We start from the raw sequence: 26,261 nt of genomic DNA, 5'->3' as shown, positions 1-26,261 counted from the left end.
TTTTAATTGTCTTTAACTTCAAGTTGAACTTGCATATGAGCAGTTGATGGTCTGTTCCACAATCAGCTCCTGACCTGGTTTTGGCTGAAGATATTGAGCTTTTCTATCACCTCTTTTCACAGATGTAGTCAATCTGATTCCTATGTATTCCATCTGGCAAAGTCCATGTTTACAGCTGCCGTTTGTGTTGTTGAAAAAAGATATTTGCACTGAATAAGTTGTTGGTCTTGCAAAATTCTACCATGCAATTTCTAGCATTATTTCTATCACCAAGGCCAAATTTTTCAACTACCCTTGATTCTTCATTTCCCACTTTTGCATTCCAGTCAACAGTGATAATTAACACATCCTGATTGCATGTTCTGTCAATTTCAGACTGCAGAAGTTGATAAAAATCTTAAATTTCCTCATCTTTGGCTTTGGTGGTTGGTGCATAAATTTGAATAATTAGTCATATTAACTGGTCTTCCTTGTAGGCGTATTGATGTTTTTCTATCACTGACAGCATCGTACTTCAGGACAGATCTTGAAACATCCCTTGTGATGATGGATGCCACACCATTCCTCTTCAAATTGTCATTCCCGGCATAATAGATCATATGGTTGTCTGATTCAAAATGGCCAAAACCCATCCATTTCATCTCACTAATGCCTAGGATATCAATCTTTATGCATTCCATTTCATTTGTGACTACTTCCAATTTTCCTAGATTCATACTTCATACATTCCATGTTTCAATTATTAATGGATGTTTATAGCTGTTTCTCCTCAATTTGAGTCATGCCACATCAGCAAATGGAGGTCTTGAAAGCTTTACTTTATCCATATCAGTAAGGCTGGTTTTACTGTGATGATGCAGCTCTCTCCCAGTCATGTTTTGAGAGCCTTCTAACCTAAGTGACTCATCTTCCTGCTTTGTATTGGACAACATTTCTGGACTATTCATAAAGTTGTGAAGTAATGTATCAGACAGTGTTCCTCAGCTATTCATAAGGTTTTCCCTGGCTAATTCTTTGAGAAGGAGCTCTGGTAGCATAGTGGCTAAAGCACTTGACTGCTAACCAGAAGGCTGGCGGTTCAAACCCACCAGCCACTCCTCGGAAGGAAGGTTGGGCAATCCTACTTCCGTAGTGATACTGCCTCGGAAACCCAAGGAGGGGTCGCTATGAGTCGGGGCCGACTCGACGGCACATAACAACAACAACAACAATTCTTTGAGAAGTGGATGGCCTCTTCCTTCTTCCTAGTCTGTCTCAGTCTGCAAGCCGCACTGAAATCTGTGCATGATGTGCACCCCACTGGGTTTGAAACACTGTTGGCACAGCCTTAGGACTCACAGCAACATGTCACTACAGTAGGATAAACTGACAGATAAGTTTGTCTCTCTTAGCTGTTCCAAACCTCTCCAACCTCCCTTTACCTGGTCCTTGCTGCTGCCTTCTCACTCTGTCCTGGTCCCCCTGGCCTTTTTCTTTCCTTTCCCCTGCTTTCCCACCTTACCGCTTGTGGGACATGGCCTGGGTTCCCTCCCGTTATCTGGATCCCTGCCACTGACTCCTCACTCTGTCCTGGTCACCATAATTGTAGAAGCTGGCAAGTCCCAAGTCCATGGGGCATCAAGTTGGAGGGTTCTCCTGACTCACACAGCTGCAGGGGCTGACAAACCCAAGATCAGCAGGCAATACAACAGGTGGCTGGCTTCAGAGGCTGGCAAATCCAAGATCAGCAGGTAAAATGGTAGGCTGATGGCTCACAGACTAGGAAGGCAACAATCCCAAGATTTGCAGATAGCATGGCAGGACACTGGTTCAAGTCCAAGAATCAGAGATCAGATGATGAGGAGCTAGGTACAGGATCCAAACTGAGCAAGAAACCTTTGCTCAGATGTTGTATATTAATTCCTGTGCATCCCATTTTGGTGAGGTCCACATAAATAGTCACTATTTAAGTTGTTGAAAAAAGGTATTTCCAAACAATAAACAAGCCATTGGTTTTGCAAAATTCTATCACATGATCTCCAGTGTTACTTCTATCACCATAGCCATATGTTCCAGCTACTGATCCTTCTTTGTTTTCAACTTTCATATTCCAATAACCAATAATCATCAATGCATCTTGATTGCATGTTTGATCAATTTCAAACTGCAGAAGTTGATAAAAATCTTCAATTTCTTTATCTTTGGCATTAGTGGTTGATGGGTAAATTTGAATAACAGTAGTATTAATTGGTTTTCCTTGTAGGCATATGGATATTATCCGATCACTAACAGCCTTGTGGGAGCTCTGGAGGAATGGTTAGCATTTGACTGCTAACCAGAAGGCTGGTTGTTCAAACCCACCAGCAACTCCTCAGAATAAAGGTTGTGCAATCTACTTCCATACTGATACCGCCTTGGAAACCCAAGAAGGGGTCACTATGATTGGATCTGACTCAATGGCAGTGAGTTGAACAGCCTTGTACTTCAGGATAGAGCTTGATTTTTCTTTTTTTTTTTTCCCACAACGAATGGAATGTTATTCCTTTTCAATGTGTCATTCCCAGCACAGGAGACCATACATTTGTCCAATTTGAAATGGTCAGTGCCAGTCCATTTCAGTTCACTAATGTCTAGGATATTGATCTTCATGCATTCCATTTCATTTCTGACCAATTACAATTTTCTTAGATTCATGCTTCATATATTTTACATTCCAACTATTAATGGATTCTTGTAGTTCTTATAAATAACTGTACTCACATGGAAATTCTCAGACAGCCATTGATAGACATTAGTCTTTAAAACACTGACAATTTTCTCAAGAGTAGGCTTAATGTAACCTTGATGCAAAATTTGAGATGATCTTCCTAACAACCCAACTTTTCTTCTCGAGATTTGTGGCAGATCTGAGATTGTCCATGCTCCTTTAGAGCACTGCCATCCATGTCTGATTTCCCATCAGAGAAAAGTAGGAGAGTAGAAATGATGCCTTTTGCCTTCATAGTAGCATCATATGCAGCTTTATTGCTACTACTGATGTTAATGTTGTGTCCTAAACTTGCATCAAGTTGATCAAAAAATACTTCACAGACTTAAAGTTTGTGAGTAGATGAAGGTTTATAGTGATTCTGATTTTATCAAGGGAATTATTGGAGGAATTTGCTATGTGGTTTGCCTATGAAGCCAGGCTTCATTCACAACTGGCTTTAGAAGCTGTATGCCTGGGATTATTCACAGGGTTCCTTTCCCTGGAACCTGAAATTTTTAATATGCTACCTTGATTCTCTAGTGCTGCTATAACAGAAATACCACAAATGGATGGCTTTAACAAACAAGAATTTATTCTCTTACAGTTTAGGAGGACAAAAGTCTGAGTTCAAAGTGCCAGTTCTAGGTGCTGGCTGAAGGGCCCTCAACATTGGGCTTTAGTTCTCCCTCCAGTTCTAGGCCACTGGAGCTGGAGGCTTTTTCTGACTCATACAGCTGCTGGCTGCTGAGGTTGACAAACCCAAGATTGACACGTAAAATGGCACAATCCCAAGATCAACAGGTAACATGACACACCACTTGTTCAAGTCTAGGAACAATCCCAAGACTGTCAGGCAATGAGGCAGGTCATGACTCAGCCAAATTCAGGGACCAGATGTGCCAAAAGCTAGAGACCTTTTTCAAAGCATCTCCTTATATACTGGAAGCAGGTTAAACTCCAAGGACAACTAATAGCTTCTCACAGCAGATTCTACATGGAGTTGATTATAGTGCAACCAATCTCATCATAGGTAATAACTGCATCCAAATGCCTAGTCAGTCAAAGTTATGCCCCAGCCAAATTAACACACAAACTTAAACTACCATCTACACTATTTAGGCCAATAGTAACTACATTAAGCTTTATATATCTATTTATTATTTAATGGAATGAATAGAGAATTGAGTAGATCCTTGACATTTGGAAAGGACATGTCCAAAGTCCTTTATGAATCTACAAATTTTCAAATACCAGTCAGACTATGATTCTCAAACTGGGTGAGAAGGGTATGAGTTTAATGCCCTCCTAAAAAGATTTACTGAAATTTGAAAAGGTTGTGTACAATTTGAGAAATTGTACTCAACATACTGATACTACATTTAATATGACCCAGAGAATGTGAAGGTCAAAAAAGCTTTGACTAGTGACAAAAGAGAAAATAAACCGGAGAACATTTCAGAAGTTAAAGAAAGAAAGAAAGAAAGAAAAACAACTTCAGCAACTGTCTATTGACATTTGTAATTTTCCCCATAAGAGACAGTGAATTATAACTGAAAAAACTGAATGACCCTTTTGGACTCTTCAACATTCCATAAATACAGGATTAAACTCATAGATATGGACTTCTGTTGAGTAAGATAATTCACTGTTTAATTTATATGAAACTTTGACTTTATGAGACCTATCTCCTACATTTTGTATATTCTCTTCACTTCCATAGAAGCACCCACAGTTGAATTTCTTGGAGGGACAATTTTAAGGGAGAAACAAAACTATATTTGTTAAATTACAGTATTATTTAGATATCTTTATGTTTCAAGTAACAGAAAACTCCAAATACACTGGCTTGAATAATATGAGAATTTACTGGTTAAGTACCTGTAAAGTCCAGGGGGAGGGTTGGTTTGATCCAGATGTCCAGCCTATGAGGAGGACTATGGGACATTTCTTCTGTAATTCTTTCAATTCTGTCTTCCCTTGTTTCAAGGATGCAAGGAGATCAGAGAGCTACCATCTACTTTCTCATTCTATCCAGAAGTAAGACAGAGTTAGTCTTGACCTGGACATTGCACCCTGACTCTGGTAGACTTGAGGAGCCTTGGTGATGCAGTGGTTGAACGTTGAACACTTGGCTGCTAACTGAAAGGTCAGTGGTGCAAACCCACAAGCCACTGCATAGGAGAAAGAAATGGTAGTCTGCTTCTGTAAAGATTACAGCCTTGCAAACCTATAGGACAATTCTACTCTGTCCTATAGGGTCACTATGAATCAGAATTGATTCTACGCCAATGAGTATAGTTTGTTTCTTTTTCTTGTAGACTTGCAAAAATGGCCCCTATTTTCTATCCTTTTGCCTTAGTTTCCAAGTGCTGGTGTAACAGATATACTAGTGTCTTTGAAAAAGAGAAATTCATTTCCGCAGAGTTCAGAACACTAGAAGTCTGAATTCAGGGCACCAGCTCTAGTGAAAGGCTCTCTCTCTCTGTTGGCTTGGGGGAAGATCCTTGCCTCTTTCAGTTCCTGTAGCTCAGGTGTTCCTCAGCTCCTTGGTAATATTCCTGTGGCATCTATCTTCACTTTTTTGTGCTTACATATACCTGTATCTAAATACTTTTATTTTTTTTTTAATCACTCAGAAGTGATAAGTTTAGGACATACCTTATACTTCATATGGCCTCATTGACATAGTATAGAAAACTGTATTTCAAAATGGGACTACCTCCACAGGGATAGGAGTTAAGATTCCAACACATATTTTGAAGACACACAATTCCATTCATAATACCCTTTTTGAATCCATTTCTTTTGAAATGTGCGTTTGTATTTCCTCTCCATGAAGTAGAGTCTATTTCCCAACCCCTTCATTCTGGACTGGTCTCATGACTTGCTTTAACCATTAGAATATAGTGGAAATGACAAGGTGCTAACTCTAAGCATAGGCCTCAAGAGAATTGTACATTTCCACTCTCTCTTGAAATCCTGCCTCCACCATAAGAACAAGACTAGGCTGCCCTGCTAGAGAAGGGGAGACAATGTAGAACAGAAATAAACATTGCTACTCAGACTACCCTAGGTCAGCCTACAGCCAGCCAACCTGCAAACACATTAGAGGGAGCAGCCCAGAACAGCAGAGCTATTTTATAACTGCCCATCCATCACAACTGAGATCAGAACAGACCTGCAGTGTCATGAATTAACAAATGCTTACTGCATAAAGCAACTGAGTTTTGGGATGGTCTGTTATATAGCAATAGGTATAGATCCATAGGAGCTCTGGTGGCATAGTGCCTAAGGCATTTGACTGCTAACCAGAAGGCTGGCAGTTCATACCCACCAGCCACTCCTCAGAAGGAAGGTTGGGCAATCTACTTCCATAGTGATACCACCTCGGAAACCCAAGGAGGGGTCACTATGAGTAGGATCTGATTCAATGGCAGTGAGTTTTGTTTGTTTGTTTAATAGACCCATAAGTCTTCTGAGCTTGGTTTCACTACATTGTGCTAAGTTACATGCTCACTCCTAAACCAATCAGTGTGAATAGGGAAATGGACCGAAACCAATCAAGGCCCATATTAAGCTATAATGAAGACAAAAGCGGAAAAAAAAAAAAAAAAAAATCTTACTGATATTGAATTGATTCTGACTCACAGTGATGTCTACTGAGTTTCCAAGGCTGTAAATCTTTATGGAAGCAGACTGTCTCATCTTTCTACCATGGAGCGATTGAGGGGTTCAAACCACTAACTTTTTGTTAGCAACCAAATGCCTTAACCACTACACTATCAGAGCTCCTTGCTATGAGTACAAGGAAGTGGAAATTTGAATGAACATCAAGGATTATTAGGACTGAGAAATGGAGGAGAATGGGAAGTGGGGATGCATATGACCGTTTTTGGTAAGCAACTTGTCTGCTCCCATCACTTCATGAGAGTCCCTGGGTGTGTGATGATGGAATGAGATGAGAATGATAGGGTGGTCCAACTGGATTGAGTGACTTTTACTAAAAGCCAGCTTCAAAGCAAATACAGATGAAATAACATGGCCCCACAAAACTACACATTACTCACTACCCTGAAGTTTCAGATTGCTTGGAAATACTTGAAATCACAATACCAAATCCAGCAATGTCAATGTTTTAAGTACTTAAAATTTCTCAGACTACATATAAAATAATATACGAAATGCCATACCTTTTAAACTCAGGAAGCTTTCAAAGAGAACTGAGTACACTAAATAGGGCAGGCACATTTTCCTATGAATCTCCACTGTAAGCTTTTGAGGCCCATAATGCTTACACACACACACACACACACACACAGGTGCTTTTTGTAACCAAGGATTCCCCCTGCAATGCATATCAATATAATCAAAGCACTTTGGAAATACAGCCAAGTTTTGCTTAAATGTGTTTTTTAAAAGTTTATATTCTGCTTTTGAAATGCAACTAGGAAGGGATTATAATCATCCTACAGGGGAAAAAATAAAAACAAACAAAACAAAACATATGCTTTACAAGCATGCTAACCCAACAGATGCAAAAGTTGCTAAAGAAGCATCCAATACAAAATCAATCATGGAAAATGTACTTCAAAAGGAGCAGAGAAGGAAATACTATTTCCTTCCAATGAGGGGAAGAGATAATCATGAGGTTTCTCCTAGTAAATATCCCATGCATTGCATTTTCTTTTTAAAATCTCCCTTCTGCTCTTGGAGGAGAAAGAGCTAAGGAATGTGTGTTCTGGGAGAAGTGATATGCAGTCCTCAGGAAACAATTTAATAGCATTTTAAAAAATAGTATTTGTAAGTAGTCAGGTTTTTATTACTAGACAGCTTATCAAAGCTTAGGGGAAGCCTCTGGCAACACATGAAAGAAGGCATCTCCAAAGGATTTTGACATGAAAACAGTCCAGACAGATTGGAGAGGACTTAACATTAAAAATTCTGTGTAAATCTAAGGAATCACTCATTAAAAATTAAGGAAAATGGAATTAGATTCAACAGCTGTGGAAAACAGGAACATGTAGGAAGGGATTTGTCATTTTACACATTTTCCTATAATTTGACATGTTTAAGGAAACCTTAATAGATGTTGTGGCACTTTCATTGTATTAACAGCTCCAACTTATCACAACTCCCAGTATCCATGCCCTTGATTATTATCCTCTCAGGTGATTCTGGGCTTGGCCATGTGATTTCCTTTAGCCACTGGGGCAGCAGCCAACTTGACACAAATAGAAGCTTAAAAAAACGCTTGTGGGTTTTCTTTTTCTGTCCTAGAGTCCTGTCATCATCATGTTTAAAAGCCCCAACTGGCCTGCTGGAACTACATAAAGCAGAACTGAACCATCCCTAGCCTAGTGGGATTTGAACTCATGAGGATTTTGAATCCATCAAATCTGTGAGGAAACGTATTCTTAAAAGTCCTTAGAGGGTCTTTCCTTGGAGGACCATTCCTTGGAGAAAGAAGGATGTCATGCTTGGTAGGGTGGAGGGTCGACAAAAGAGGGGGGGCCTTCAACAAGATGGACTGACACAGTGGCTGCAATGATGGGCTCAAGTATAGCAGTGATCGTGGAGCTAGCGCAGGATTGGGCAGTGTTTCGTTCTGCTGTGCATGGGGTCGCTATGAGTCGGAAACAACTCGACGGCATCTAACAACAACAGAGGGCCTTTTGTCTGACCTTATTCTTTGCACGAAAATATGTATCAGCTATTGCTGCCTACCAAATTACCCTAAAATCTAGGAACTTAAAAATCAATAAGTATTTATTGTCTCACACAGTTTCTTTGGGTTGGAAATCTGAGTGTGGCTTTGGGTGGTCCTGGTTTGTAGTCTCTTATGAAGTTGAAGCCCAGATGTTACCTGAGATTATAGTCAGCTGAAGGCTGGACTGGGACTGGAGGATGACAATGGTATACTCATGAGGCTAATATCAGGAGACCCCAGGCCCTTACTTACTGTTGATAGAGGCTTCAATTCCACACTACTTTGATCTTTCCACAAGATAGCTGAGTGTCCTCACAATATGGCAGCTCCTTTAACATCTAACTTTCACTGCTGCTATTTGTTTAGAGAATTGGGGGCAGGGGAGTGTTTGGGAAGCATCGAAGTGTTCATTCACTGCATCATCTTGACCTGGAAATCCTGATTATGCTTAAGGTCTCTGTTGATGGTGTGTGAAAACCAGACTAGAGGAAGCTAGATTTGGACATTTAACATGTATTAAGAGGCTGTTCAGTTAAGAGATGATGGTGATTTGGAGTGGCATGTGGCAGTGGAGTTATTGAAAAATGAATGGATTAGAGATATATTTTCACTGTCAAAATGGCAATATTTGCTATTGGATTAGGTATGGGAAATGACTGAAAAAAGAATCCAGAATGACTCTGATTTCAGCAACTACGTTGGGAGTGCTACTTTCTACTGAGATTGGGAAAATGGGAGCTGAATAAATTGGGTTTTATTATTATTATTATTAAGGGAGTAACAGTAGTAACCAAGACTTTCATTTTGGAAATGGAAATTCTGAGATGCCCATTTAGAGTTTCTAATGGAATTGAGAGAAGCAGCTGGGCAGACAAACCTGGATCTCAGGTCTAGACTAGAGGTATAAATTTGGAAGTCATCTTATACCCTGCCCCAGAACTTAGTAGCATGAAACAACCATTGTTTTATTATGCTCACAGATACTATGCATCAGTATTGGAAAATGTACAGTGAGGGCAGACTCTATCTGTCAGGGGCCTCAGTTGGGAGTGACTGAAATGCCTCAGGCTGGGACAGCAGGACCTACTTCCAAAATGATCTCCTCATGTACATGTCTGGTACCTGGCCTGAAGGATGGGCTTAGCCAGGAACCTCAATCAGAATGCCCACAAGGCTTCTACAGTATGGCAGTTAATTTCCTTACATGGCTGCAGTGTGGTAAAGTACTTAGTGTGGCTTTTCTACCCCTAAGTCTTTGTAAACTCCGAGGTGGAATTTGCCATGAGCAACTGAGGAGCTCCTGATTGCTAAAGTTGTCCACCTGGGGTATTTCTGTTGGGCGTGGCACAAAACAATGTTCTGGGAGGTTCCCGCTCTCTCTCAGGTGTTTAGAATTCTGATGTTATGATTGGTTGGTTTGGCCACTCTGTCAGGCTCAAAAGGAGCCCTCCTAGAGGCAGAACTCTCTCTCTGCTGGCTGAGGAAGGACGCACCCCTGAGAGACACAAACCGCTGGGAAAGAGATGCAAGAGACATGCATTGCTGAGAGAGACACTGAGGGACACACACTGCTGGGAGAGAGACCGTGAGAGATGGCTGGCTGGGAGAGAGACTGAGCATTTTTCCTGAACTTGAATTGTAGCCTGGTGCTTCCCTAATAAACCCCATAATCTGTGAGTTCTGGGTGGCCACTGCAGTGAATAATTGAACCCAGGAGAGAGGTGGTGGGTGCTTTGGGAGGAAGAGCTAGAGGGAGGCAGCTTATCTGGCCTCACAGGAATAGGCCTTGGGTTATTGATAGTGACTGTCTTCCTCTTGTAGGGTTAGAGGAGATCAGAACATAAGGCCTCCCTGCCTTTTTTGCAGTTATGGCTCTTCCATGCTCCAAGAGCAAGCATTTCCAGTAAGCAAGGTGGGAGCCACATGGCCTTTGACGTCCTTGGAAGTCATACCACATCACTTTCACTGGGCTATATGCCCACCTAGGTTCAAACAATGTAGTCACTCACCTACTTCACAATAGGTTGAGTACAGGAGAATTCAGGATTGTGCTTAAAATTGTCACTGATGATGAGTATCTACTATATGATGCAGGGATTTTTGTCTGTTTTGTTCACTACTGTATCCCCAGTGTCAAAAATATGAATGATTCCTCAGTGAAATGATGAATGAATGAGAGATATAAAATCGTAAGACTAGATGAAATCACTTGGGAAAAAAGTACTAGAGGAGAGGTTAAGACTGAGGATCTAGGATATCTAGGAGCCTGGTAGAGGAGGACGGGACAAAGTCCTTTCATTAGAATCTCTGAGCCGCTTGCAAATCTGTCGAGGAGAAACATATGCTTCAATCTTTGCATCATGAGGGATCTGGAACCCTGGAATTCTCTGTCCAAATGGCCTCAAGCCCACTTCCTGGGCCTGCATGGACCTTTACCCCAGGTCTCTCCACACAAAGGCAGGCCATGTCACCAATGTGTATACCCTTGGCATTAGAGTGGCCAAAGGGTAGCTCTGGGTGTTGTGTTGGGGTGGACCAAATTGAATATACGAGCTGGGGACACCAAACAAGAACACCTGTGCTGTGAGACAAAGTCAGGAGTGGTAAAAGAAAGGCCGTGGAAAGGGGTTTGGTATCCAGAAACCAGCTCTCCTTGCCTACCACATTCTTTGATACAGAAATTTGAGGGGCAAGGATTCAAAATTTGAACCTGGCCTTCCAGGACACTATGAAGGATTATTTGTCAAGGTAGGATGCTAGAAAATATTTTATTCAGCAATTCATTAGCTTGATAAATAACTTTTAATATTTAGACATATGATATGTAGGCTGCAATTTGCACAATTGTCCTGGGCCCTATAACTGTTCAGGTAGGGCATGGTCAAGTGGATGGTCGGAGGTGAAGAAGTAGGGATGCTACTTCCAGAAGCCAAAGTATCTGAAACTCAATTCTGAGCAAGCATAAACCCACACTCCACTTGCAATTAAACTTGCTAAAATTAGATCATGTTACCAGCAGGGGAACTGTGCGAATGCCCTAATGAAAACATAATCTTAACTTCCAGGCTTCTCCCAGCTAAAATCTAAAAAACTTGAGAATTTAGAATATTTCTCCATTCAATTATGAATTTGATGAAATAGGAGTCTTCCTATTTAAGCAGCGAAGTATAAATATCCATCCCTGCGCTTAAGGTGATCAAAAATTTAAGTTATAAAATTCAAGTTCAGTGCTTGTGAAAATCTTAGTCTATGTTATGATGTTGGGAGTGGGTTGATCACAAAGAACCCTTTGTCCACATGTGTAAAACAAGCCAGGTTTACTTTAAAGCATATTCTCCAATGTGAGTTTTTGGAGTGGGTCTACTAGTGCAACAAATTAAATTTGGAGGAAAAAAAAGATGGTCTCTTCCCAAGAAATACATATTATGTATGAACTCTTTGCAACCTCTACAACAATTCTAAAATTTTCAAACATACAGAAATATAGATGATATAATGACACTCCATGTTCTCCTTATCTGCTACAATGATTATCAGTATTTCCTTCAATTGTTTGTTCGGTGATAATTTTACAACAGTCTCAAGTTGAATCCCCTTCTTGACTGAAGGGAATGGGATTTCTTTTTTGGTTTGAGTTTGCTTTTATTTGTTGATTTTTATTTATTTATCTTGCTATTTGAATGAGAGTCATCATTCTTTGTTGGATCCTTCAGAATTATGGGGCCCTGCTATCCCAAAGAACATCTGCAGATAAATAAATGCATTCATCCCAGTTATCAGTTTTCACGTTGGGACACTCTTCTCCCCAAGTTATTGCACAAATGTTTCCATGTTAACCAGAAAGGAAAGTGCTTCTGGGAAGAAATTGGAACGATGACATCAATTTAACACAGCCTTTTGGGGTTAGTGCAAAATGACAGGACAGAAGGAGTAAGTTAAAAAGCTTCCCCTGACAGGAGACACTGAGTGATTATGAGAGCTACTCCCAATCAGGCTTAGTATTGACAAGAAACCCACTCTGATAATGACCTACTAAAGACTTGATTGTGGCTTCATGCAGGGATCAGATTTTCTAACCAGGGCATTGTAGCAGGAGGTGAGAAGTCTGTATAGCACCTGTATAATGGCAGTCACACAGCAGAGCCTGACTCCAGCTCACTTATTTATTTAGGCTGGAAGAAGCCACCCTTTTCTTGTCTTTTCTTTTTATGGACGGGTTAGGGAGAGGGTAGCTAGCTGTATTTACCTCCTTCAGTGTGACAACATGGCGCCTGCTGGCTCTTGCATCCCCTTTGTCCTTAGTATTTTCCCATCTGTTGTGGTCTTTTAGCTGTGAAAGCTGAAAGGCTTTTGGCATGAAGAAGCTTCTTCACCTTCAGCCTCTTCACTGAGAAATGTGGGGATGGGGGTAGGGCGGGCTGCCCAAGCTCCAAGCCTATGGCTGGAGACCAGAAAGCAGCAGTAGAAAGAGGCCAATGAGGAAAGAAGGTATGAAAGACAGAAGGCGTGAGAGTAAGCCAAAAGGACCTCTGGCTTTCCATATGAGGCTGACTTTGCCCATCTTGAGGTGTGGCCAGAGTTGAACAATAAAGAAACATGGACACTATCCTTTGGACTCCAGGTATGTCTGTGATCACTGTCAGTGTGACTGGGTTCTTACGAGTGAAGGACAAAGCCTGTACATCTTTTCAGCTGCTGCAAGACCTAAAGGCAGAACCCAATAGGGAGGAAGCAGGGATGGCCTGGTTTCTCATCCCACTCCTCCTCCCTCAAACCTGAATGGCCTGCACTGTGGGCTATATTTGGAGGTCCAGAAACCAAAAGTCCCCCAAAGAACAGACTTGCGAACATCATTCATGGGACTCTGGCAAAAATCTTGGCAAACTCACAAAGGTTCCTAACAGAGGGTAGACAGCTGATGAGGAGATAACAAAAGCACCTCCCTTAACCACAACTGTTGTTGTTAGGTGCTGTCAAGTTGGCTTTGACTCATAGTGACCCTATGTACAACAGAACGGAACACTGCCCAGTCCTAGCTAGCCTCACAATCCTTGCTGTACCTGAGCCCATCATTGTAGTCACTGTTATCGATCTGTTTCATTGAGAGCCTTCCCTTTTTTTCTGACCCTCCAATTTACCAAACATCATATCCTTCTCCAGGGAATGGTCCCTTCTGACAACATGACCAAAGTAGAGGAGACGAAGTCTTCCCATTCTGGCTTCCAAGGAGCGTTCTGGCTGCACTTCATCCAAGATAGAGTTATTAGTTCTTCTGGCAGTCCATGGTACCATTACTCAGTGTCACTCATTCTGTCCAAAGGAAACAGACTTATTTCCATTATCCATCACTCAAAGGCTTGGTATCTGAGAGGAAATGGTGAGGTGATCTCTCTCCCTTGATTCCCATTCATTCCCTGATTTATTTTGGATGTACTACACTGTTTCTTAGGTCCCTTGGAGGCACACGCAGTTTGTGCTTAACTACTAACTGAAAGGTTGGTGGTTCAAGCCCACCCAGAGGTGTCTTGGAAAAAGAAGTTCTGGTGATCTGCTTCCATAAAGACAGCAGCTAAGAACACCTATGGAACAATTCCACTCTGTAACACATGTGGTTACCATGAGTCAGAATCAACTTGATGGCAGTGGGATATCCTGTTTATTGCTCATGTCTGGAGCTTTCTTGAGTTGAAGGTCAAGGTTACACATATGGAAGATTCAGTTTTATCAGTCTAATAACTGTTTACCTGAAAAGGTAGTGTTTCTCTGCAATTATAGGGAGGAATTCAGTCCATTTCTTACTTGACTTCTGAACTCTGTTTCAGTAAATGAAACACTAAAATATGACACAAAAATTCAGCACAAATATCCCAAAAACACCCAGAATAAAGTTTTCTTGTACATATAGTAAGTTTGTATATTAGAATCTTATTAAAAGCAGATTATCTTATTAATGCTTGGTTATGCTTTCTTTGGCCAGGTTCTTTGTTGGGATCATTCCTCCTGAATGAAGTAAGCAAAGGATGCAAAGAGATAAGAACCTTTTAACTGTAGCTGAAAATTTAGCCCTTGTTCTCTGTTGGAGTGGACAATAGCCAATCTCTGCAAAATCACCATGTCACAGGGCTCCCATTAATATAGTTATCTCCAATCAAAATTGTACCTATAGCTAATAAAATATAGAGGAATAAATATAACCAGGGAGGTAAAAGATTTGTACACTGAAATTATACAACACTGCTGAAAGATATTAAAAAAACAAAACTCACTGCCATCAAGTCAATTCCGACTCTTAGCGACACCTTTTCAGATTCCAAGGCAGTAAATCTTTAGAGAAGTAGATTGCCCAGTCTTCCTTCTGCAGAGTGGCTGGTGGGCTTGAACGACCAACCTTCTGGTTAGCAGTCAAATGCCTTAGGCACTATGCCACCAGAGCTGAAAGATATTAAATCCCCAAAATACCAAAAAACCCACTGCCATTGAGTCAATTCAAAAGACCTAAATAAAGGGAAAGACATCCCATGTTCATGGATTGGAAGACAATATTAAGATGTCATACAAATTAAAACAATCTACAGATTCAACTCTATCCCTTATCAAAGTATGTGGTGCCAGGGTTTCCAGTGAGGCTGACTTTGCCCATCTTGAGGTGTGGCCAGAGTTGAACCAGATGTGGGCCAGATGTGGGTCAAAGTCAAGTTCCCAAGAGGTTTGTCTGTATCAGGAGTTCTCAACCTTTCACATACATCAGAATCCCTATGTTCTCTGAGTTTCATATAAGTAAAGGTGACTGGACCTGCCCACAGTACCAGTACCAATACCAGTTGCTGTTAGGAGATTCCAAGTCATGGAGACCACAGGTGGTTACAGCAGAACTATGTTCCATAGGACTTTCAACGGTTGATTTTTCAGAAATAGATTGCCAGGCTTTTCTTCTAAGGTGACTCAGAGTGGATGCAAACCTCCAACCTTTCTTCTAGCAGCAGAATGCTTAACCATTTGCAACACACCGGGATGCTGATTTGGGCCCCAGACTCCTGAATGAGAATCTCTGGGGCAAGGGTCCTGGAAGGCTCATTTTGCAAAACAGGTAAATTCAGCCCTGAAAAAAGAAACTGAAATCAACAACAAGGATGCATAGTCCCTCACCAAGTGAGGATGCAGCCCTGACTCAAGGATTTTTGGTGAGAAAGTGAAGTGGAGGTTAAGGATCAACAATAGCTGGGGTATATGGGCTGGGAGTTACCCTTGTATCTGGCTTACCACGTTTATGTGAATAAAAACAATTAGCCATTCAAATATTCTATAATGTCCATATCATCCATAATAAAGGTCAAACCTGCTTTGAAATAATTTCAACACCAAACCTGCTTTTAAACCCAAAATATTTAGAGAGAATATTACATCCAAAGTGTCTAAATTGAAGGCATAGAACAAAGCTTATTCTGACTCTAGCAAAGGAGATTTCTTTCACCTGCAAAATAGACTCCTCTTGAAAAACATCTTCAAAGGGTCTCTCAAAAACTTTTTATGCACATATAATCAGCTTTTATAGAATAACTTTCTGAGGAATTTCCTAGCATAGAAGGTATCTTATGGTATCCATCTAAATCAGAGTATTTCATTTCTGTCACTCATTAATGTGGCAAAATGGAAATACGTATTAGAAATTAGATTAAAATATTACAATTCCTCAGCAATATACCTGTTGCAGCTTTATATACTCCCTAGCAGTGATTTCTTCCATTCATTTTAGCTACTCTACATTCAAAAACAAATTTCAGAGTCTATTCTGACACTCATTTTAGCTTTTTCTTTCTTTCCTGTCTTTTAAAAGAACTTTTGCTTTCTTCATGTATGTTGTCCTTGATGTCATCATCCAACAAGTCATCTGGTCTTTAGTTATAAGTGTTCAATGCATGGTATCTCTTCTTGAGATGAAGGAAAAGAGCTGAGCAGATGATTTAAAGGGCACCCTAAGAAGACAATGTAAAATATTATAATGAAATATGCAAAGACCTGGTGTTAGAAAATCAAAAGAGAAGAACATGCTCAGCATTTGTGAGGCATATAGAACTGAACAAAAAATTTAAGTTCCAAATTGCAATACTGAAGGATTCTATATGTAAAATACTGAATAATGCAGAATGCATCAAAAGAAGATGGAAGGAATACAGAGTCACTGTACCAAAAAGAAATGGAAGGCATTCAACCATTTCTAGAGGTAGAATATGGTCAAGAACCAATGATATTGAAGGAAGATGTCCAAGCTGCATTGAAGGCATTGGTGAAAAACAAGGCTCCAGGAATTGATGGAATACCATTTGAGATGTTTCAACAAACAGTTGCAACACTGGACACAAGCACTCATCTATGCCAAAAAATTTGGAAGACAGCTACCAGGACAATTAACTACAAGAGATCCATATTTGTGCCCATTTCAAAGAAAGAAGATCCAACGGACTGTGAAAACAATATCATTACTATCACACAACAGTAAAATTTTGCTTAATCATGAAGATATTAAATTGCAATAGTACATTGACAGGGAATTGCCAGAAATTCAAACTGGATTCAGAAGAGGACGTGGGATGAGAAATATCATTGCTGATGTAAGATGGATGTGAGCAGAAAGATATTCACCTGTGTTTTATTGATTATGCAAAGATATTTGACTATGTGGATCATAACAAATTATGTATAACATTGTGAAGAATGGGAATTCCAGAACAATTAATTGTGCTCATGCTGTACTTGTACAAAGACCAAGAAACAGTTACTTGAACAGAACAAGGGGATACAGTGTGGTTAAAAATCAGGAAAGATTTGTATCAGGGATGTATCCTTTCACCATACTTATTTAATGCCGATACTGAGATAATCTGAGAAGCTGGACTATATGAAGAAGAATGAGGCATCAGGATTAGAGGAAAACTCATTAACAACCAGTGATATCCAGATGACACAACCTTACTTGGTGAAAAAGAAGACTTGAAGTACTTACTGATGAAGATCAAAGACTTTAGTATAGATTATACCTCAACAAAAAGAAAACAAAAATCCTCCTGACTGGATTAATAAGCAACATCATGATAAACAGAAAAAAGACTGAAGTTGTTAAGGATTTTCTTTTACTTGGATCCACAATCAACATCCATGGAAGCAGCAGTCAAGGACTCAATATACTGTACTGGGTAAATATGCTGCCAAAGACTTCTTTCAAGTATAAAAAAGCACACAACGGAATACTATGCAACTTGAAAAAATAACGATGAGTTTGCCAAATATCTCATAACATGGATGAACCCAGAGGACATTATGCTGAGTGAAATTAGTCAATCACAAAAGTACAAATATTGTATGAAACCACTACTGAAAGATGCCAAAAAAAAAAAAAGTTGTACACCCAGATTCATTCTTTGAAAGCTACCAGGTTGGGAGGGAGAAGAAGGGTAAATCACTAACTAGAGGGTAGACCCATATTAACTTGGGTGAAGGGAAGAAAACATACAAAAAGGGTGAGGTCAGCACAAAATGATCAAGACAGTGGAAGAAACAGGGAGGAGCTCAAGATTTAAGGGCATAAAATGTGATTACTACAATAACAGTAATAACAACAACCTACAAGTGGTTACATAAGACACTCAAGTTGAACAGGAGTGAGAAGGCAAAGGGTACTAAACCCACGAATATACATAGGTTTGACAGGGGATATCTACCTATGTATTTATATGTGCTGCAAACAAATCCATGAATATAATAGAACATAGAGGGGGTAAATTTTTGGAAGTTTCTTAGTCATAATCAAACACCTTGAGGGAATCAGTCACTGGGCATGGAGGCTCAGGACCATAGTCTCAGGGGACAGTAAGGTCATTTGGCATAATGTAGTCCACAAAGACGATGTTCTACATCCTACTTCAGTGAGAAAAAAAATAGAGTGTGAAAAAGCAAAGGTGGGACTAAGGTGCATTTGACCCAGACCATGGTCTTTTCAGTCACCTCATAAACACGTAAAAGCTCGACAGTGAATAAGGAAGCCTGGAGAAGAATACATGCCTTTGAATTACGGTGTTGGCAAATAATATTAAAGATACCACGAACTGCCAGAAGAATAAACAAATCTTTTGTGGAACAAGTACAGCCAGGATACTCCTTAGAAACAAGGATGGCAAGACTTTGACTCACTTACTTTGGACATGTTAAGAGGAACCAGAACCTGGAGAAGGTTCTGCTTGGTAGAGGGTCAGCAAAAAAGAGGAAGACCCTCATTGAGATGGATTGACACAACAGATGGAACAATGTGAGGATGGTGCAGGACTGAGCAGTGTTTTGTTCTGTTGTATACAGGGTCATGATGAGTAGGAGCTGCCTTTAAGGCACTTAACAAAGTTTTAAAAGAACAGTAACAAAATAAATGTCTTTTATTTTGCTTTTTAATTGTCTGCATTGACAACTTGATGAAAGTATGTGTAAATTAAAAGTAAACTGGTTGTCATAAATGCATATATGCGGAAATTGTATGAGTTGAATGTGTGGCTTTTTACATTTTGTTTCACTTAACATAGAATTTTCTGCTTGTCAGGTACTGTTCTGAGTGCTGTAGAAATAAAAACTGTATGTATTCCTTCCCTCTTCATAATATAAGGCGAGACGTTTCACTCCAACGTCAGCAAGCCCTCTTTTAACTGCATGTTACAGCCCCTGCATCCTGGGTTCTCCACCCCATTTACAGAATGTTCATCTTTCTCTCCATTCCCAGGGCCCCTTTAGTCCTTGCTGGCATCTCTCCCTGCCCTATCTGCTCCCCCTGCCACAGTAACACTTTCATCATGTATAAGTCCAGTCTGATTCAAGAGTTTAAAAAGATGTTTCCAAAACACACTTTTGTCTTGTCTATACTCAATCGCTTCAATGTCAGAGCTTTATTCTGAGGATGAAAGCCATATAACTTAACCTGTGATGTTTCATGTTCCTGCCCAATTCATTACTTGCTCCTTGTCTGGCACACAGTAGGTGGCCTCATCCTTCCACATGTACCCTTTACTAGTCACACTGAGCTGTGTCATTCTATCTCCATTGCTATTCCTCTTCTCATATTTCCTTCCCTCAACCTACACATTTACATCACCAATGTTCATCTACACAATGCTAACGAATCCTTCAAAACTCAGCTAAGCACACTTCCCCTGGGAAACTTACTGTTTCACCCTGAGGCTGATCTTGTTGCCCCTTTTCAATGTACCTTTAGTAGCCAAAAGGAGCTCTAGTAGTGTAGTGCCTAAGGCATCTGACTGCTAACCAAAAGGTTGGCAGTTCAAAACCACCAGCCACAGACATTCTGCGGAAGGACCACTGGGCAATCTACTTCCATAAAGATTTACTGCCTCGGAAACCCAAAGGGGGTCACTGAGTCCTAACTGACTTGATGGCAGGGAGTTTGATTTCTGGTTTTAGTAGCCAAGGGCATTTCTCCACGTTATAGATTGAATTGTATTCCCCAAATATATGTTGGATTCCTTAACCCCTGTATTTGTGGATGTGATCCCACTTAGAAATAGGGTTTTCTTTGTTGTATTAATGAGGCCATATCAGTGTAGGGTGTGTCTTAAACCTAACCAGATTGGGCACAAGACAAGCAAGCACTAATGAGGGAAAAGAGATGGCACATGGAGATCATCTAGAAATGCTGGGTCTATAAGAAGCTGAGACAAGGATTTTCCCCTGGAGTTGATGCCCTGAATTTGAACTTCTAGCCTCCTAAACTGTGAGGAGATTGTGGACAGTGCTAACAGTTAAGTGCTCAACTATTAACAGAAAGATTAGCAGTTCAAACCCACCCAGAGCCTTAGAAGACAGGCCTGGTGATCAACTTCTGAAAGGTCACTGCTATGAAAACCCTGTGGAGAACAGTTCTACTCTGCACACATAGGATGGCCATGAGTCACAGTTGACTCAGTGGCAACCAACAAGTGTGAAAACAAATTCTTATTTATTAAGGCCACCCACCTGTATTTCTGTTATAGCATCACTAGTTAACCCAGTGTAATGCCTAAGGCACTTGACTGCTAACCAGAAGGCTGGCGGTTCAAACCCACCAGCCACTCCTCAGAAGGAAGGTTGGGCAATCTACTTCTGTATTGATACTGCCTCGGAAACCCAAGGCGGGGTCGCTATGAGTTGGACAGCACATAACAACAAGTTAACCCAGACATTCCACTACCCCTTCAAAACAAAACCCAGACCCTGCCGTTGAGTCTATTCCAACTCACAGCAACCCTGTAGGACAGAGCAGAACTGCCCAATGGAGTTTCCAAGGCTTTACAGAAGCAAACTACAAAAACCTTTCTCCCCTGGAGTAGCCGGTGTATTTGAACCACAGACCTTCAGTGTTTTAACCACTGCTCTGCCAGAGTGCCTTTGCCAATACCCCTTAGCACTACTGATTTATACCACCATTCAGTAGGATCAGCACCATGTGGAAGCCTGTTGGATATGCAATTTTTCAGATATCACCTACTGCTGTTATGTGCGGTTGAGTCAGACCCGACTCACAGCGACCCCGCCTTGGGTTTCCAAGGCTGTATCACTACAAAAGTAGATTGCCCAACCTTCCTTCTGAGGAGTGGCTGGTGGGTTTGAACCACCAGCCTTCTGGTTAGCAGTCAAGAGCCTTAGTCACTACACTACCAGAGCTCCTCAGATACCACCTACGACCTACCATATCAAACTCTCTGGGTTCCAAAACTCACTGCATTGAGTTGATTCAACTCATAGCGACCCTTCCTTGGGTTTCCGAGATGGTATCTCTACAGAAGTAGTTGCCCAATCTTCTTTCTGAGGAGTGGCTGGTGGGTTTGAACCACCAGCCTTCTGGTTAGCAAATGCCTTAGGCACTACACCACCAGAGCTCCCTTCTGTGTGTCAATGGTCAAGAAGCACTGAACAGGATGCATAAACTTCTGAGAGCAACACCGTATCTTACTGGTCTAATTCTCCAGCAGCTTTCTTACTGCCTAGATGGAGCAAAGAATCAATGATCCTTGCATGTTGGGTTAATCCTTTGAATGATTCATTAGATCTTCTTCACCCAGTCTTTTCTGGGGAACTAAATTATGCAGGTAACACTATAAATATTCTTCAGTCCATGAATACCTCCGAATATTCTTAGATCAGAATTTTTCTTTAGAATGAAGATCTATGACAGCTTTTACTTTTGAATTGGTTAAATGCCCTGAGCACTTCAACCATACCAAATGGAGTGCTAAAATAACTTAAAATTTAGAAGTGGTTAAGACAAGCATAAAACATTACATCAGATGTATAGAATGCCTTTCTGAAGTACATATTTATGGTGAAACTAAATGTATATGTAACGTTGAATGTAAAACAAGCTCTTAAAAAAAAAAAAAAAGTACATTATTTACGTATTCTAAAGCATAGCAAAAGGTGGTACCCTCTGCTTCCTATAATTTTTTAAAAAAATTTAGCTTCCTTTAATAGTCATTATCTTACTTTCTGAGATGTTTGTGTTTGTTTTTCTTTTGGTAGTTTAGGAAGGAAAATGCATATTTTATAGCTACAGTAAAGACCGCTACATACCAAACATTATCTCATAGACTTTTCTGCTTTTTCTGAAGTCCTTATGCTATACATTGCTCATGAAGATTTACTGGAAGTACTTCACATTCAAATTAACAAGTCTACTAGTAATTTTTTTTTCAGGTGTAATTTCAGTCCTCTAAATAAATTGATGTAAAAAAGGTTGTCTATTAAATATAAAACTGTTCATCAAAAAGAAGAGTATACCTTCATTTTGAAATGATTTTCTGTATTGTTGCCACGTGAAATAAAATATAATCCTCAAAGTAACTTTTCGCGTGCGTGCACACACACACACACACACACACTTTCTCTATCACTTAACCTATCACCAACAGTTTAAATGGAAAACAGTAACCAAGAGTAAACCAATGTTTAAGTGCAAGTAGTCTAATGGGTAACTTCATTTTAATTATGTCTGATACAGAGATTTATTTAAAGCACATATTTGACAAAGAGTGGGTTATTTTGTTTTAATGGATATCCTGAGGTTAGGGACTTTTAGAAGCAGATCATAGAATGTATTTAAAATCTGCTAGTAAAGGAGCTCTGGTAGCGTAGTGTCTAAGGCACTTGACTGCTAACCAGAAGGCTGGCGGTTCAAACCCACTAGCCACTCCTCGGAAGGAAGGCTGGGCAATCTACTTCCGTAGTGATACTGCCTCAGCAACCCCAGGAGGGGTCACTATGAGTTGGGACTGACTCCATGGCACATAACAACAACAGTAAAATTACTGTCCACTGGACATTTAAATAACCAAGTAAATGGAAAACAATTATAGAAACAGGTAGGGTCTGAATAAATAGGAATTATACCTCTCCCCCCACCCTCAAAAAATATTCAGAAGAGGCAACAGAGAAATGAACAAGCAGGAAAATGTACTTAAACATTCTTCAGGTTCATCTACAGAAGTAGGTGTCTTACATTGCTTGGAGTGTGACAGGGTTAAGTGGCTTCTTCATCTCTTCCTCACAAATATACTCACCTCAACTGCTTGGGAACTTCTTAGTTGAGAAGTCAGTATGTGTGTTCCTTGTAGAAATTGGGAAATTCTATTTTTGAAAACTCTTCTGAGTATTAGTTTAACTAGAACATATATTCTGAAAATTAGAAGATAACATAAAATGTTGGACAAAGACAGTCGTTGGTCAATTAATGTAAATGCTTTGAAAAAATGCTCAAAGTAATTAGAAACTCGAAAGCTGAAAGGTACTCGAAAGCTGAAAGGTACTCAAACCCTGCTCTGATAAACACTTAAAATAATCTCAGGTTTCCAGGGTCACCTGCTAATTTCCACTGCTAACTTTTATACCATTTAATTCCTCAGGAACGTATGCCACCTTACTCTCTTCTCCCAAGTCTAAGCCTTTGGCTTTCATAGGCAAGCCATGCAGTGAACTGGTAATAAAGTGTAATTTCAGTGACATGTTCATCCATGAGTCCCAACAATGGAGGTGAATCATTCGCAATTATCTTGAGATACTGAAAACAAACATATATGAATTAAGTTTTAATAGCAACAGAGAAGAGATAATGGTTAAGAGTTCCCTGGATTAAAGATCTTTGCAATTTCTGTTTTGTCTGTGATTAAGCTAATGAGAACGAGTGGTTCCATTTCCCTTATTCTTTGGCAATACTCCAAAAATCTTTGGAGCAGGTATGCTGTAGAAATTGAACCTTCAGTAGATACAAATACACAAGAAGTTCCTGGGTTACCAAACTCTGACTTATATACAACCCCAAACACTCCCAAAGCCTATTATACTGAAAATTCAAGGTACATACAAGGGTTTACTGTGGCAAACAGGTACTGCTTTACAATGCACATCAAAATATTATTTTTATTATTACTGTATTATTATGTTAAAGATGTTTCCATGTACCTGAAAGTGTTTAATCATTTTTATGCATGAAAAGGTATACTATATACTAAGACTAATATTTGACCAACTGATGTTAGATATAAGCTGTACCTTAACTGTTCTGACTTACACACAAATTCAACTTAAAGACAGATTTAGGAATGGAATTTATTCATAATCCAGGTGAACTGCCTGTACAGAGGTTTCATAACAATCTCTAGTAGAAAAGCAACAGAAAGCTGCAGAGAAAAAAAAAAACAAAAACGTGTACGTACTTAGGAGACATACAAACTTGATGTGGGGAAATCAGAAACTAGTTTAACACATAAAAATTATATTCAAAATTCTCACATAGCATTTTAATTTTTATTCCTGGACTTAAGCTGTTCTAGCCAAGCCAGGAAAGCAAGCAGCCCTGACTGTTGCACTGAAGCTATCAACACCCCTATAGCACGGCAAGGTCCACAGACTTTGAGCTGTACAGCATCAGAATGCCAGACAACTAGGAATTCCATAACAGGTATATAAATGCATCTATTCACTCCCTCTCATTACCTTAATACTCAGGTTTTGAACAATGCAATTGATTAACATATTCATTATTCTCTCATGCTTTTGCCTCAAATTTTTACTTCTTTAGGGATCAAAGACATCTGAATACTTAGCAAACAAATGCTCCTGTGAAACCATTTATGTAAAATGTAGTAGCACCAAAAGTGCCAGAATTAATTTTTTTTTACTATTTCAAGGGAGCCACAAAAATGCTAAGAAAAACAAATCTACGAAGCAGTTTTATTTTTATTTGCATTTAACATGATTATACACATTCATGTGTCTAACAAGATCTGCACTGTTACATTAAAAATACAGTACAATAACATTCAACATGAGGTACTTCATATTTATATTTTTTCCTTCATAAATAATATTGTAAGCAACGAAATTCAAGCACCCTGATGCACAAGTGGCTACAGTGTCCTGATATTAGCTGAGCTTATTTAAACACCTTAAACAAACAAACAAAAATACAGTTCAGTGCAATAATTATGTAGAAATTAGACCATTTACTTAAATACTATTATAAGATAAGCTGAAAGAATGTTACATTAGAACTGCTAACCTAGTTCCCCTTTATCTCCAGTATTAACAATGACAAAGACTGCCAGATACACTGAGAAAAGAATCTACCGCATATTCTGTTTAATAAAGTTGTGTTTATATACTAGAATTGCCTGCCTTGTCAGAACAATAGTTTCTAGTTTTAAAAGCTACAAAATCAGAGATTACCAACAAAAAGAAAGCAAGCACATCAGCCTTCATTCCATTTTGTCAAAAATGCAGAAGCGAGAACAGGGTTTAAAATACAAAAATTCTTATTTCAATACAATTTTCGAATTCAACCCACAGCTTTTGGCACCAGCCAGTCAGATACTGTTGGTGTCCCTTTTTTTTGCAATGGTAATTAGCATAACATTAAGTTCTTCTTGGCCCACCCCAAAGCATAGGATCTCTTTCTGGCTTTCACCAAGCAGTTCCCTCACCACCTGGAGGGCAGCTAGCTCACAGGAGCACTGACTGGAGGATTATGGGATGAACAATGTGCACCCGAAGGCATCACGCCCACCTCCAGAATTTGACAGGATGAAATTAGTGCTAAATAAAGTATCCTCTCCTCTGGCTTAAAAATGAGTGCCTTCTAATCAGATATATAGTCTACTCATCGACATGGTAGCTGTAAGTCACTGAAATGTTTAACCATAATTTTAAAACAAAATCTTCTGGAGAAGTAGTTTTTGAAAATGAATATCTACCTTTAGTTTATCGATGCTTTGCCAAAACTACCATCTGCAACCTTCTTAATAGGAAATAATTGATCATTTTGGAAAGTTGTCCTGGGAGTACTCATCTACAATGACCAATAACAGCTTCTGATCATCTATGCTAACAGAAGTAGGTAATGGCAAGGGTGATTAGAGAATTGCCCATAATCCAGTGTTTTCCTCCATCAGGGAAGCTGGCTGAAGGTTCATGTATACAGGGGAAGTGGCCCAGAAGCACAGTGAACAAGGGAAAGGCAGCCACTTGCTGGGGCCAGCAGGGGACCATTTCTGTCCCAACTCTCACTAGCCAGGCGGGAGGAGACAATTCCTGAGTCCGCAAACGCACTTGTGTGCACATGGGTGCACGTGCACGCACACACACACCCCCCCACACACACCCTGGGACTAACCCCTGGCTCCAGACAAGCCAGATTCAGGCTCGTAGGGCAGGAGAAGGAGGCGGCCAGGGACCACACTCTGGGTGGTGGGAGAAGCGCTCTCAGGATCATACTGAGCAGAAAAGCTGCCCAGAAACACATGGATA

The sequence above is a fragment of the Orycteropus afer genome, unplaced genomic scaffold, assembly GCF_000298275.1.
Source record: "Orycteropus afer afer isolate SDZICR_OR568_19922 unplaced genomic scaffold, OryAfe1.0 scaffold00308, whole genome shotgun sequence".
Taxonomy (NCBI): Eukaryota; Metazoa; Chordata; class Mammalia; order Tubulidentata; family Orycteropodidae; genus Orycteropus; species Orycteropus afer.
The sequence above is the reverse complement of the archived record's forward strand: the minus strand, read 5'-3'. Positions refer to the sequence as shown.